Below are 15,096 nucleotides of genomic sequence, written 5' to 3' on the forward strand. Positions count from 1 at the left end.
GTGTTGTCCTCCGTGAAATCCTGTTATCTCTCCTCCAAACCAGCCCTTTCCTTAAGGGAAACCTCACTTTACCCTGCAGTCCCCTCTCTGTGGCCTGGTTCACAGCCCTTTCTCTGAAGCTCTCTCTTCTGTTGCCAATTGGCTGATAAACCTTCCCCGCCTAACCCGAGAGTAAGTTCCCTGAAGACACAGAGTATGTCTTCGGCCACATCAGCGTCCCTTTTAGAACTCGGCACAATGCAGAACCCGCTAAATATTTGTTCACTTACACATTAGTTCCAGAAATCGACTCCAAAGTGTTGGAAGTCGGGCATTCTTTGGACCACTGCTGACTTAGCAGTTTTTCCACTGCAATATGAAGCCAGCTCACCCTATGGGTCAACTCTCTAAACATGTATTCGAGACTAATTGAGATCTCTACTTCCATATTTGGAGGAAACACTGCCACATGGGAAGAATACATAAGACAACAGAAATCCTCTTCCGCGTCTGCCTCCCCCTCGGTAACTAACCCGCTCCAGAGCAGCTATTGCAAATCCTTCCCACCCCCACACCTTTCTCTGGAAACTCCTCCCCCGCTAAAAGCTCCCCCCAAGCCAAGCACTTCACTCTCTTGTGTTGCCTCCTCTGCCCTCAGATCTAGTGTCTTCGCTTTGCTCTTGCTCGCGCTTGCTTTCCCCCGACCGCGTACCTGTGTTTACAGGACTGTTGACGTTTTCCAAGTCACAGGGCATACACGAGGGCGAGTCACTCCCCAGCCAAGGTCGTCCTCACTGACAGGTGACAGCGCGCTTCCCAGGCAGAGCCCACTGAGCCGGGGGAAGCACGGCCTCTCCTCTCCACTCAGCCAGCCTTTGTCTAGAAAAAGTGACTGCGGTTAAGTGACTAAGCATACAACGCTAAAGGACACGTTTGAAAACCTACTTTTATAAATATTAAATATATAACGGTTTATATATTTATGTATACACTTCAAGATATATGCAAAATTTATATAAATGCAACTAGAATCGGTAGGCTTCTCAGTAACCCTTAGTCATTAAATCAGTTTAATCAAACTCTCCTGTGTAGGAACCGTCCCACTGCCCTCACCACCCCTTGCCCCCAACCTCACCCACCCTTCACAAACATGCCACACCCCTCCCCAAGCAAGCTTGACTAGAACTTCTTTTTTTTTTTTTTTTAATTTATTTTTATTTATTTATTTATGGCTGTGTTGGGTCTTCGTTTCTGTGCGAGGGCTTTCTCTAGTTGCGGCAAGTGGGGGCCACTCTTCATTGCGGTGCGCGGGCCTCTCACTATCGCGGCCTCTACTTCTTGCGGAGCACAGGTTCCAGACGCGCAGGCTCAGTAGTTGTGGCTCACAGGCCTAGTTGCTCCGCGGCATGTGGGATCTTCCCAGACCAGGGCTCGAACCCGTGTCCCCTGTATTAGCAGGCAGATTCTCAACCACTGCGCCACCAGGGAAGCCCTTTCTTTTTTTTTTAACTCACTTTATGCTTGTAACTAAAAGTTCTTTCCCAGCCCTGATTCTCGTGCTTCAGAAAAGGGAACAATTTTGAAACGTGGACCGAAGTTCTCACCGTCTTTTTCCATTATAAGCTTTAAGGCTTTTAGTAACGAGCTGCCTGCTTACAATTTCTCAGGAGTCCCCTGTTTCTTCTTTCATGTTCCGTGCCCTCAGCCCTCTGTGTTTCTTCTCTTGTGAGAGTAGAAGAAGGAGGATATTTTTTCCCTCTCCAACATAAAGCAGCCAAAGCAGACCTGCTCTTAGCACCTCAGACGTCAGCACCTAGCTTTGTCTCTTCTGGGGAATAACTTGAACCGACATATAATCTTTTTTTTTAGTTGAAGTGTAGTTGATTTTACAATGTTTCAGGTATACAAGTGATTCAGTTATATGTATATATGTATTCTTTTTCAGATTCTTTTCCCTTATAGCTTATTACAGCATATTGAATGTAGTTCCCTGTGCTATACAGTAGGTCCTTGTTGTTGATCTATTTTATATATAGTAGGATGTATCTGTTAATCCCAAATTGCTTATTTATCCCTCCCCGCCTTGCCCTTTGGTAACCACAAGTTTGTCTTCAATGGCTGCGAGTCTATTTCTGTTTTGTAAGTTCATTCGAACCTACACATAATCTTTAACTTATCAAATTCTGAGTGCCATGGCAGAAGGCTTCTGCTGCTCTACCTACATGTCTCTGATTCAGCCTGCCACCTGAACGAACTTTGTTACACGAAGCAAGCTTACTACAATCTATATTAAACATTAATCTGAACATATAGGGATTTTGATCAGAGATACAAAGTGTCTTCTTCACTGTCATGGAATTTGTGATTTTTTTTTTTAAAACACTCAAGTGTTTGATTTACAGCGATATCTGACATAGTTCCACATGCAACCATAGCTCTGTTGATGACAAGCACCAAAGGCTAGGGTTAGATGGTTGGTTGCATTTTATCTTACATTCACTAGGTAGTAATAGATTAAGGATACTGCATTTCAGAGCTCTCTCTAGGCATCCCAATGTGGCACCAAGAATTAAAATCTAACCTTAATAGTACTGGTACTTTCCTGCAGTGAAGACTTTGAAATATTTAGCCCACAAAACGTTCTCAGTGGTGTAAAAAACCAAACAAAAAACCCCAATAATAAAATCCACCAGTGGAAGAGGTTACCTCTCAAGGGAACAGATATAAAATGACTGTCAGAAATACTAGATGCAGCTGGGCAAACCCTTAGACACTAGATGCAGGCATCTCCGGAGCTCTCACACCTAATATGCTCCCTGACCCTGCCTCTTGCTCAGGAAAGAGGTTTAAGAAATCCCAAATGCAAGAGATCTAAACAATTGCCTAGTCCCATCCCCTCATTTTGTGTAGAGCACCGAGGTTAATTTAGCCAGGGTCACACAGCTAGTCGGCAGAAATGCCAAGGCAGGTGTGATAGGAAATACATCCCTCTCTCTCGCCCTCTCTTTCAAGACCACTTGCTCTTTTAACCAGTCTTAGCCTCTACTTAATGGGCCATCAAATCCAGCAAAACCATTTTCTTAAAATTGACTAACCCATTTCTTTACATAAGTGGCTTGTCTTAGAAGTTAAATATTTTTAAAGTTAATATTTCACAGAAAGTCTTCCTTTCTGCTTGGGGAAAAAAAAAGGTCAAAGTAGCTAACCAAATAGAAATACTTTATCCTTAATGTATGAACAAAAAAGTATACTCTTTTCAAACTAGTATGTCTTTTGAGAGAATATCTAACTCCATGAGCATATCATTGTAGTTATTAAACACATTCGACTGAATTATTTTCAGTCCTCAAAACTCTCCATGTAGTTTAAAAAAGAAATAGGACTACAATGTAACATAAGTACAAGATAGGCCAACTTTTAGGTATGAAGATTTATTATATCTAAAATTTATTACAATATATAACAAATTCATTTGATCATGTAGGAAAAGAAAATAAACCTAACTACTAAAAGAACTACTTGTTTGGGGGCATTAGTTCTATATGATATAAAAATTTCTAGGACTCTGTAATAACCAAACAGCCATCCAGATTTTTACTTCTGTGAAAGTACATATCTAAATTAGTCCATGTTTTTTTTCCTAAAGTATAGTTGATATACAATGGTGTGTTAATTACTGCTGTACAGCAAAGTGATTCAGTTATACATATATATATATATACGTTCTTTTATTTTTTCCATTATGGTTTATCATAGGATATTGAATGTAGTTCCCTGTGCTGCACAGTAGGACCTTGTTGTTTATCCATTTTGTATATAAAAGCTTATATCTGCTCACCCCAACCTCCCAATCCATCCCTCCCCCAACCCCCTCTCTGTTGGCAACCACCAGTCTGTTCTGTATGTCCGTGTTTCTGTTTCATAGATAGGTTCGTTTGTATCATATTTTAGATTCCACATGTAAGTGATATCATACGGTATTTGTATTTCTCTTTCTGATTTACTTCACTTAGTATGGTCATCTCTATCCATGTTGCTGTAAATGGCATTATTTCATTCTTTTTTATGGCTGAGTAGTATTCCATTGTGTATATGTACCATATCTTATTTATCTTTTCCTCTGTCAATGGACATTGAGGTTGTTTGTATATCTTGGCTATTGTGAGTAGTGTTGCTATGAACATAGGGGTGCATGTATCTTTTCAAATTATGGTTTTCTCTGGATATATGCCCAGGGGTGGGATTGCTGGGTCATATGGCAACTCTGTTTTTAGTTTTCTGAGGAAGTTCTGTACTGTTTTCCATAATGACTGTACCAACTTACATTCCCACCAACAGTGTAGGAGGGTTACCCTTTCTCCACACCCTCTCCAGCATTTGTTATTTGTAGACTTGTTGATGATGGCCATTCTGACTGGTGTGAGGTGGTACCTCATTGTAATTTTGATTTGCATTTCTCTAATGAGCGATGTTGAGTGTCTTGTTTTTTTTTTTTAATACATTTATTGATTGATTGATTGATTTATGGCCGCGTTGGGTCTTCGTTGCTGTGTGCAGGCTTTCTCTGGTTGCGGCGAGCGGGGCTGCTCTCTGTTGCGGTGCAGGCTTCTCATCGCAGTGGCTTCTCTTGTTGCAGAGCACAGGCTCTAGGTGCACGGGCTTCAGTAGTTGTGGCACGTGGGCTCAGTAGTTATGGCTCTCAGGCTCTAGAGCGCAGGCTCAGTAGTTGTGGCACACAGGCTTAGTTGCTCTGCGGTATGTGGGATCTTCCCGGACCAGGGATCGAACCCGTGTCCCCTGCATTGGCAGGTGGATTCTTAACCACTGCGCCACCAGGGAAGTCCCTTGAACATCTTTTCACGTGTCTACTGGCCATGTGTATGTCTTCTTCTGAGAAATGTCTATTTAGGTCTTGTGCCCATTTTTCAGTTGGGTTGTTTTGTTGTTGAGTTTTATGAGCTTGTTGTGTATTTTGGAAATTAAGCCTTTGTCGGTCGCATTGTTTGCATATATTTTCTCTCAATCTGTAGGCTGTCTTCTTGTTTTGTTTATGATTTCCTTTGCTGTGCAAAAGCTTGTAAGTTTGATTAGGCCCCATTTGTTTTTTTTTGCTTTTATTTCTATAGCCTTGGGAGACTGACCTAAGAAAACATTGGTATGATTTATGTCAGAGAATGTTTTGCCTATGTTCTCTTCTAGGAGTTTTATGGTGTCATGTCTTAAGTCTTTAAGCCATAGTGAGTTTATTTTTTTTGTACGGTGAGAGGGTGTGTTCTAACTTCATTGATTTACATGCAGTTGTCCAACTGTCGCAACACCACTTGCTGAAGAGTCTGTCATTTTCCCATTGTATATTCTTGCCTCCTTTGTCAAAGATTAATTGACTGTAAGGGTGTGGGTTTATTCATACGCTCTCTATTCTGTCCTTTTGATCCGTATGTCTGTTTTTGTGCCAATACCACACTGTTTTGGTTACTGTGGCTTTGTAGTATTGTCTGAAGTCTAGGAGGGTTATGCCTCCTGCTTTGTTCTTTTTCTTCAGGATTGCTTTGGCAATTCTGGTTCTTTTATGCTTGCATATAAATTTTAGGATTATTTGTTCTAGTTCTGTGAAAAATGTCATGGGTGATTTGGTAGGGGTTACATTAAACCTGTAGATTGCTTTGGGTAGTATGGCCATTTTAACAATATTAATTCTTCCAATCCAAGAGCATGGGATAGCTTTCCATTTCTTTGAATCATCTTCAGTTTCCTTTATTAATGTTTTATAGTTCTCAGTGTATAAGTCTTTCACCTCCTTGGTCAGGTTTATTCCTAAGTATTTTATTTTGGGAGGTGTGATTTTGAAAGATATTGTATTTTTAACATTCCCTTTCCGATATTTCATTGTTGGTGTAAAGAAATGCAACCGATTTCTGTATGTTAATCCTGTATTCTGCTACCTTGCTGAATTCGGTGATCAGTTCTAGTAGTTTTTGTGTGGAGTTTTTAGGATTTCTATATATAGAATCATGTCATCTGCATATAATGACAATTTTACCTCTTCACTTCCAATTTGGATAGCTTTTATTTCTTTTTCTTCTCTGATTGCTGTGACTAGGACTTCCAATACTATGTTGAATAGGAGTGGTGAGAGTGGGCATCCTTGTCTTGTTCCAGATTTTAGCAGGATGGCTTTCAGCTTCTCCCCATTGAGTATTATATTGGCTGTGTGTCTGTCATAAATAGCTTTTATTATATTGAGATATGTTCCCTCTATACCCACTTTGGTAAGAGCTTTTTTTTTTTATCGTGAATCAATGTTGAATTTTGTCAAATGCTTTTTCTGCATCTATTGAGATGATCATGTGGTTTTTGTCTTTTCTTTTGCTTATGTGATGTATTACATTGATTTTGCATATGTTGAAGCATCCTTGTGAATTTGGGATGAATCCCACTTGGTCGTGGTGTAGGATCTTTTTTATGGGTTGTTGGATTTGGTGTGCTAAAATTTTGCTGAATTTTTGCATCTTTATTCATCAGAGATATTTGCCTTTGTCTTTTTTGGTGGTGCCTTTCTCTGGTTTTAGTATCAGGATGATGGTGGCTTTCATAGAATGTCTTTGGGAGTGTTCCCTCTTTAATTTTTTGGAAAAGTTTGAGAATAATTGGTATAAGTTCTTCTTTGTATGTTTGGAAGTATTCGCCTGTGAAGCCTTCTGGTCCTGGACTTTTTTGTAGGGAGTTTTTAAGTTACAGATTCTATTTCACCTCTAGTGATCAGTCTGTTCAAATTATTTCTTTTTGATTCAGTTTTGGTGGGCTGTTTGTTTCTGGAAAGTTGTCTATTTCTTCTAGGTTGTCAAATTTGTTGGCATATGATTGTTCATAGTATTCCCTTATGGTTTTTTGTATTTCTGTAGTATCGATTGTTATGTCTCCTTTTTCATTTCTTATTTTATTTGGGTTCTCTGTTTTCTTGGTGAGCCTGGCCAGAGGTTTGCTAATTGTGTTTACCCTTTCAAAGAACCAGCTCTTGGTTTTGATTTTTTTCCTATTGTTTTTTTAATCTCTATTTTACTTATTTCCTCTCTGATCTTTATTTCCTTCCTTTGGCTGACTTTAAGTTTTGTTTGTTCCTTTTCTAATTCTTTTAGGTGGTAGGTTATATTTATTCGAGATTTTTCTTATTTTTGAGGATGGCCTGTATTGCTGTGAACTTCCCTCTAAGGACTGCTTTTGCTGCATCCCATAGATTATGTATGGTTGTGTTTTCATTGTCATTTGTCTCAAAGTATTTTGTAATTTCCTCTTGGATTTCATTGTTGACCCATTGGTTTTTTAGTACCATTTTGTTTAGTCTCCATGTAATCGTTTTATTCTCGTTTCTTTTTTTTTTGCAATTGATTTCTAGTTTCATGCTGTTGTGGTCAGAAAAGATGCTTGAGATAATTTCTATACTCTTAAATCTGTTGAGGCTTGTTCTGTGCCCTAGTACATGGTCAATCCTAGAGAATGGTCCATGTGCACTTGAAAAGAATGTGTATTCTGGTTTTTTGGATGTAAGGCCCTGAAAATACCAATTAAGTCTAACTGTTCTATTGTATTATTTAGGATCTCTGTTGCCTTATTGATTCTCTGTCTGGAAGATCTGTCCATTGATGTGAGTGGGATGTTAAAGTCTCCTCCTATTATTGTATTCCCATCAATTTCTCCCTTTACGTCTGTTAGTATTTGTTTTATGTATTTGGGTGCTCCTATATTAGGTGCATATGTGTTGATGAGTGTAAAATCCTTTTCTTGTATTGATCCTTTTATTATATAGTGTCCTTCTTTTTCTTTATGGCCTTTGTTTTAAAGTCTATTTTGCCCAATATGAGTATTGTGACCCCTGCTTTCTTGTCATTTCCATTAGCATGAAATATCCTTTTCCATCCCCTCATTTTCAATCTATGTGTGTCCTTTGCCCTAAGGTGGGTCTCTTGTAGGCAGCATATTGTAGGCTCTTTTTCTTTTAATCCAATCTGCCACTCTACCTTTTGATTGGAGCATTCAGTCCATTGACACTTAAGGTAATTATTGATAGATATGTATTTATTGACATTTTAAACCTTGTTTTCCCATTGATTTGATTATATTTCTTCTTTGTCCCTTTTTCTTCTTGTTTTTCTTTTTTTGGTTTGATTTTCTTTTGTATTATATTTATGTTGTCATCTTTTTGGTTTTTGTGAATCTATTGTATGTTTCTGATTTGTGATTACACTGTTTTTCAAGTATATTAACCCCTTCCTATCTTTACTTGCCTTCAACTGGTAGCCACATAGGCTCAAACACATTCTAGGAAAAAAAAAAAAATCTACATTTTCTTGCTCTCCTGATGTCCTCTTTTACATCTTCATATCCTTTTACTGTTCAATGTCTTTTTTTCTTGATTCTCAGTTAATTGAGCCTATTAAAGTTATCACCATACTGTGAACATTCTTAAAAGGAGTAGAAATGGAAGTTAAATGGAGCCCGAAAAATCTAGCAAACAAACTAGTGTTTGAGGATTCCAGGGATTCATACCATGGGAAGAAGCTCAAATCTTGGAGAAGCTGTATAAACATTCCATATCTAAAGATAAACACTTAGGATCTTATGACCTTCAGGTTTAGCTTTTTGTTGGCCATAACTGCATTATGACTCATCTAGGAAAGGCAAGATATGAATGGGAAAAACCAAATATTCAGGATTAAGGGAACAATTGCTTTCATTTGGAAAGAGGAAGTATAACCTTTCTTATGAATAAATGTAAAAAAGTCAATCTATTTAGATATGATTGATAAGTTACAATTTTTTATTTTTAAAATCCCAGCTCCCTGGTGGTCCAGTGGTTAAGACTCCACACTTCCACTGAAGGGGGCACAGGTTTTATACTTGGTCAGGGAACTAAGATCCCACATGCCGCACAGCCAAAAAAAAAAAAAATCCCAGTTGTGTTCTTCAACTCTCTAGACCACCATCATACATGCTAAACAGCAGATACAGAAAAATATGTATACTAAATTTTCTACTTTAACTCAATTTTCTTTCAACCTACTATGGGAGGCACATTTAATATACAGACAATCTTAAAGATTTAAATTTTGACATAAACACACTCTAAGAAAAATCTACTTTTAACTGTGAACACAGCTTACCATATTTTGATTAGAACATAGGAGCAAAGGAAGTGGTTAAAAAATTAATCATGGCTGTTGTAACACTGCATTCAAACCCAGATAGACCATGACACTTCCTACTGAACTCAAACTCAAGTTTCTGTGGAGTACCTGCATATTTTAAGGAATATCTGCAAGATTGATTTGTTTTTCCTCAGTCTCAGCTGACCAGAAGACTGACCCTTTTCTTAGAGATATGAACATTGTCCAATATCTCTATCTAGGTTGTAAAGTCTATTAACGTGACCGTCACTTCTAAACAGAGAGAGTCACTCTTTTATGCAACCACAGGAATGCAAATACTGGAAGCTATCTTAATTTTGATTTTTTAGAACAAGGGCTATATATGTTCATTATGGAGAAAAAAGAGGAGAACTATCATCTAATGTTTGGGGCTGTACACACAGATAATTCCTGGGTGACACCTCTTTTAATCTCAAGGAATATGATACGTATACTTTTTTCATAATTGGAGCCTACTTTTTCCTTCAGTTATATCCTAGAAATAGGTCCAATCTTTTTAGGCAACGGAGTATCCCATTACAGGGGTCTAGCATGATTACTTAACTTATCCCCTAGTGAGGCCCTTTTAGGTTATTTCCAGTTTTTCTCATTACAATAGTGTAAACATCTTTATATGCTTAATTTGACATATTTTTCCAGAGTCAATTTGATGTATATATTAAATTTTAATACATTGTTCAGATTGCCCTCCAGAAAGGCACAATTTTACCTTTCCCATAATCACTTACACTAGTGCCCTCATGAGTTTGATTACAGATAAGACTTGGGGACATTGACTTAACCATGTCATCACCACCTCGCAGCTTCTCACATGATTGTGAAAGTGTAGTCACTTCTTGGTCATCCTTGTGTAGGTTTACATTCTCCACATAATAGTACAGAGCAAGTGTATGTTAATACTGTATATTGATTAATCCTTCATGTATCTAAGTCAGAAACTGTTTACTTTTGTTTATTTCCCATGGTATAAAATGAAATGTACTATATGCTCTTTTAAAGTACTAGTGTGTATTGAGTATGACTCATTTTGGCTAAAGAACTACCTGGGAATGGTTTCTCCCCAAAAAGCACAATGGACATAGTACCAGGTGTTTACTGAACAAATGCATGCAACAGATACCTGCTGAGGTTTGTGCTCAGTGCTGGGGAAATTAGGATGCTCTGAAGGCACTTGGAATTCAACCCACCCAGAATCTATCCGTGCACTAACCATTTATTTCCTTAATACTCATTATACACCTACAATGTGCTCTGTGCCGTGCTGGTGTTGGGGGTACAGCAGCGAGTGGGAGAGAGGGTGTGCATGACCTCATGAGTGGCACATCTGTTCTAGAACAATCTAGCAAGGCCTTCTCCAATAGGTGTATGTCCAAGTATTGTACCTGGGCAGTGGCATTGAGAAGCTTCCACAGGGGAGGTATCATCAGAGGTAGACTTTGAACATAAGTAAAAGCTGGCTTGGCAGAGAAGAGAGAGAGGCATTCCAGGCAGAAGGAACAGTCTGAGCCATAAAACAGGGTCTGGGTTTGGGGACTGGTGAGTATACGGAGGCTTAGTGGGGGTGGGAGACTGATATCCCGAGAATGCAGAGATGAGAGAGATTGTATTGGAGCCAGATTACAAAGAGCCTGTTTAGTGTGCTAAGGCACCTGAACTTTTAAAAAATATTTTATTGAAGTATTTTTGATTTACAGTGTGTTAATTTCTGCTATACAGCAAAGTGATTCAGTTATGTATATTCTTTTTCATATTCTTTTCCATTATGGTTTATTATAGGATATTGAATATAGTATACAGTAGGACCTTGTTGTTTATCCATCCTATATATACTAATTTGCATCTGCTAATCCCAAACTCCCAGTTAAGGAACCTGAACTTTGTACTCCTTTTACAGATAAGGAAACTGAGGCACACAGAAATGTGACTAGCATGGTCCCAACTTAATAGCCTTGTAATGTTATTCATTAAACTCATTAGTGACTAGAAACAATGAATTTTAATTCTGTAGGTCTTTGAATTTATATTTCAAGTTAAGAACCCTGATTTCGTCAACATTTATAGCACACTTCATTCAAAATATAACATTTTATACTTCAAAAAAGACTTTTGGTTCTGTTTTTTGTTTTTAATTATACCAGTTGTACACAAATAGTCTCCTTACTTTAAAAAAAAAATTACAGATAAGGCATAAGTTCCCTTTAACTCCCATCCCAAATACAATCCCTGTACTTTCCTTCAAGTTACCCACTATTATCTGTTTGCTCTGCCTCCATCTAGAACTTTATCATTGTCTACTCGTGTGTATATGTTTACAAAAATAGAGAACTGTAATGTTCTTCCTTCATCTTAGACTTTACCCCTTGCTGATCTTTACCAATAGCGTGTACAACTAAGACAATCCTGGCCTCCTCAAAATGTAGAATATACACCATTAGTACATAGCAGAGCTTGGCACATAGTAAATGCTCAAGAAATCTTAAAGAATAAGAGATATATGTCACTGCTAAGGCTTAAGGTACTAATTAGGCAGATGGGGGAGTTGCCAGAGTCAAAGGTCAACAAAGTAGTGGGGATTATCACCACCTGGATTAAAACGTCCTCAGAGTAGATGACTCGATTGTCGGCTCCATATTCCATGATTTCCAAATAAGATCCCTGAGAAATCATGCAGTCCTCGAGGTTGATGGCAGCATTTTACTAGCCATCTTGAAAAGGGCAGACACATGCTACAACTTCTTTGTCTGGCAAACAGCCCAATATATGAGACAGCACTTAATCCTGGAGTGAGACCTAGTGCTGACTTGTCTCTGATGTGATAAAAACACAGCCATTGTGCTCTGGGTGGGCTGGCCTTCCTAAATCTGATTAGCAGCCTTGGCGGCAGCAGTACAACAGCCATAATGAAATAAATGCTCTCTTTCCAGAAGTGCAGGTTTATTCCTTTAGAGGAACTGCAGTCGTGGCGTTAATGCGTCTAGAAAGCCAAGGGCGTAGTGGTTGGGGGAGATGAGGCAACACTGCATCTCTTTGAGAGTGGAGATGGCTTTTACTAGCATTTCCATCACTTCTGAGATGTGCTCAGAGCAAAGATCCCATTTTCCCAAGGTAAAATTACTGGATTGAGAACTAGAACCTGTTCCTAGTACAAGCCATGAATATTAGTGGAACATTTAACTTGCTAATTAAATCCAGTTTCCTGGATCACTCTATGTAATAATTAACAACCCAGAACTATGAGAGAGGTTTGCAGCCAGCAAGTAGATTAGACTATCGCTTCAAGCCTCTGGTACAAAGATATTGCCTGAACCTTGCTAGGTTCAAAATATAGACTAAACAAGAAGTGCTTTTTCATTCAATAAGCATTTCCTAAGGACCCACTAAGTGCCAAGTATGGGAACTCACAGGGAGATGCAGCAAGGACTTCAGAGGCTCACTAGGAGCTGAACTTGACCTTTCAAATGGAGAAAGAGAGAATCTGAATTTTTTTTTTAAAGAGTAAAGGAGGATTTAAAAAATTAAAATATTGGAATACAGAAAGTCCTTTTTTTCCTCCTGGCTAGTGCTGAATTTCAGCATCCTTAAAAAGCTGAGGACGTAACACTACCAGCTAAGATAAAATTTTCAAGATAATCTTGAAAATACAATTTTAGGTGGATTGCTATAAGAGATGAACTTCCTTTTAATTAAGGAAAGTTTTTCTAAAACTTAGTAACCATCAACCACTGAGTGTTAGTTGCCTACTCAATTTGACATTGGTGACTTTCAATAAACATTAAAAAAAGCAGTCTTAATATACTTCATTAAAAAAATTTTTTTTTAAATTTATTTATTTATTTTTGGCTGCATTGGGTCTTCATTGCTGCATGCGGGCTTTTCTCTAGTTGCAGCGAGTGGGGACTACTCTTCGTTGCAGTGTCTGGGCTTCTCATTGTGGTGGCTTCTCTTGCTGCAGAACATAGGCTCCTCTACCGTGCGGGGTTCAGTAGTTGTGGCACGTGGGCTCAGTAGTTGTGGCTTGTGGGCTCTAGAGCACAGGCTCAGTAGTTGTGGCTCACGGGCTTAGTTGCTCTGCAGCATGTGGGATCTTCCCGGACCAGGGCTCGAACCCGTGTCCCCTGCATTGGCAGGTGGATTCTTAACCACTGTGCCACCAGGGAAGTCCTACACTTTAAGTTTTAGATGTCAATGTGTTTTTGTCTAAGTATCTTATATAAAATATCTTAAGTATTTCTATAGTAAATGGTTGTAGTCATTTCTTAAACTTCCAATTATACAAATAAAAATGTTTGAATGTAACTATTATAGGTGACAAAAGCTAACCAGAGAAACAAAAGCCTTTACTTTTGAAGGCCTTAAATCTTACCTGTGAATTGGCAAGTATTTGTATTTTTTTAAATTCTTACTGCCCTTCTTTAGTTAGGGCACTCATGAATGAAGGTAAAGATAGGATACGCCAGAAAAATGAAACTTGGGCTCATGACTAGTATTCAAATCTTAAGGTGTTTAATTGACTACATTTAAGTTAATCCTGCTATAAATCTAATTTTTTTTTAATTGTAAGAGCTTTCCTGAGGCTCTCTAGCCCAACCTCAGACATTAATCTCTCCTACTCATTTTTAAATGAGGTTAGCAACCAGAAGTTAAAAATCCACAAACAATGAACTGGGAGAGCTTGCCCCATTTAGGGTGTTTCTATGGCATTCATGTTAAATATAGGTTAGAAATTAAAGAAAAAAAAACCTTGGAATTCATGGGCATAGATAGGGAGGCACTTTGTTTCTACCCATCTCCTGTTGGATCTAAACTATCATCTTGCTACTTACTGGGAGGTGAAATGCAATGTGTGTGCAGCCTTGCAGAAAACCTGTAAAGAGCATGGATGAGGCCTGCCTACACCTATTTTAGTGACTATCTTACAACACTCAAATATTGACTTGGGTACTCTCTCACTTGTGACATTTCTTTTGAGATATCTAAGAATAGACAGGTGACTATTTTTTTAAAAAATTAATTAATTAATTTATTTTTGGCTGTGTTGGGTCTTCGTTTCTGTGCGAGGGCTTTCTCTAGTTGCGGCAAGCGGGGGCCACTCTTCATCGCGGTGCGCGGGCCTCTCACTATCGCGCCCTCTCTTGTTGCGGAGCACAGGCTCCAGACGCGCAGGCTCAGTAGTTGTGGCTCACGGGCCTAGTTGCTCCGCGGCATGTGGGATCTTCCCAGACCAGGGCTCGAACCTGTGTCCCCTGCATTGGCAGGCAGGTTCTCAACCACTGCGCAACCAGGGAAGCCCCAACAGGTGACTATTTTTAAGACCATATTGATAAAAACCTGCCAGAACCAGTCAGGATAAATTAGGTTATGTTGCAGTTAAAACAGAAGACAAAAACCTCCCAATCTCAGGCTAAAAGCAGCAAAGATTTATAACTCTCTTATACTACATATACAGAAAAATTTATTGGCTAAGGTAATATCTGCTGGCTTCAGGCATAGCTGGATCAAGATAATCCAAAGTGATCCTTAAGGATTTGTCCTATTGCATCCCTTAGTTCTGCTTTCCTCTGTGTTGGCCCCAATCTCAAGCAGCCTCTACTAGTTCCAGGCAGACATCTATATAACTCCAAGTCTAGGGAGAGAGGTATTCTTCTCTCCTATGAAAATTCCAGTAATTCACACAAATATCCCACAGGTCGGGCTTCCCTGGTGGCACAGTGGTTAAGAATCTGCCTGCCAATGCAAGGGACACGGGTTCGAGCCCTGGCCTGGCAAGATCCCACATGCTGTGGAGCAACTAAGCCCGTGTGCCACAACTACTGAGCCTGACCTCTAGAGCCCGAAAGCCGCAACTACTGAGCCCACGTGCCGCAACTACTTAAGCCTGCACACCTAGAGCCCGTGCTCCGCAACAAGAGAAGCC

The sequence above is a fragment of the Balaenoptera physalus genome (assembly GCF_965194825.1).
Source record: "Balaenoptera physalus genome assembly, chromosome: 8".
In the NCBI taxonomy this organism is placed as follows: Eukaryota; Metazoa; Chordata; class Mammalia; order Artiodactyla; family Balaenopteridae; genus Balaenoptera; species Balaenoptera physalus.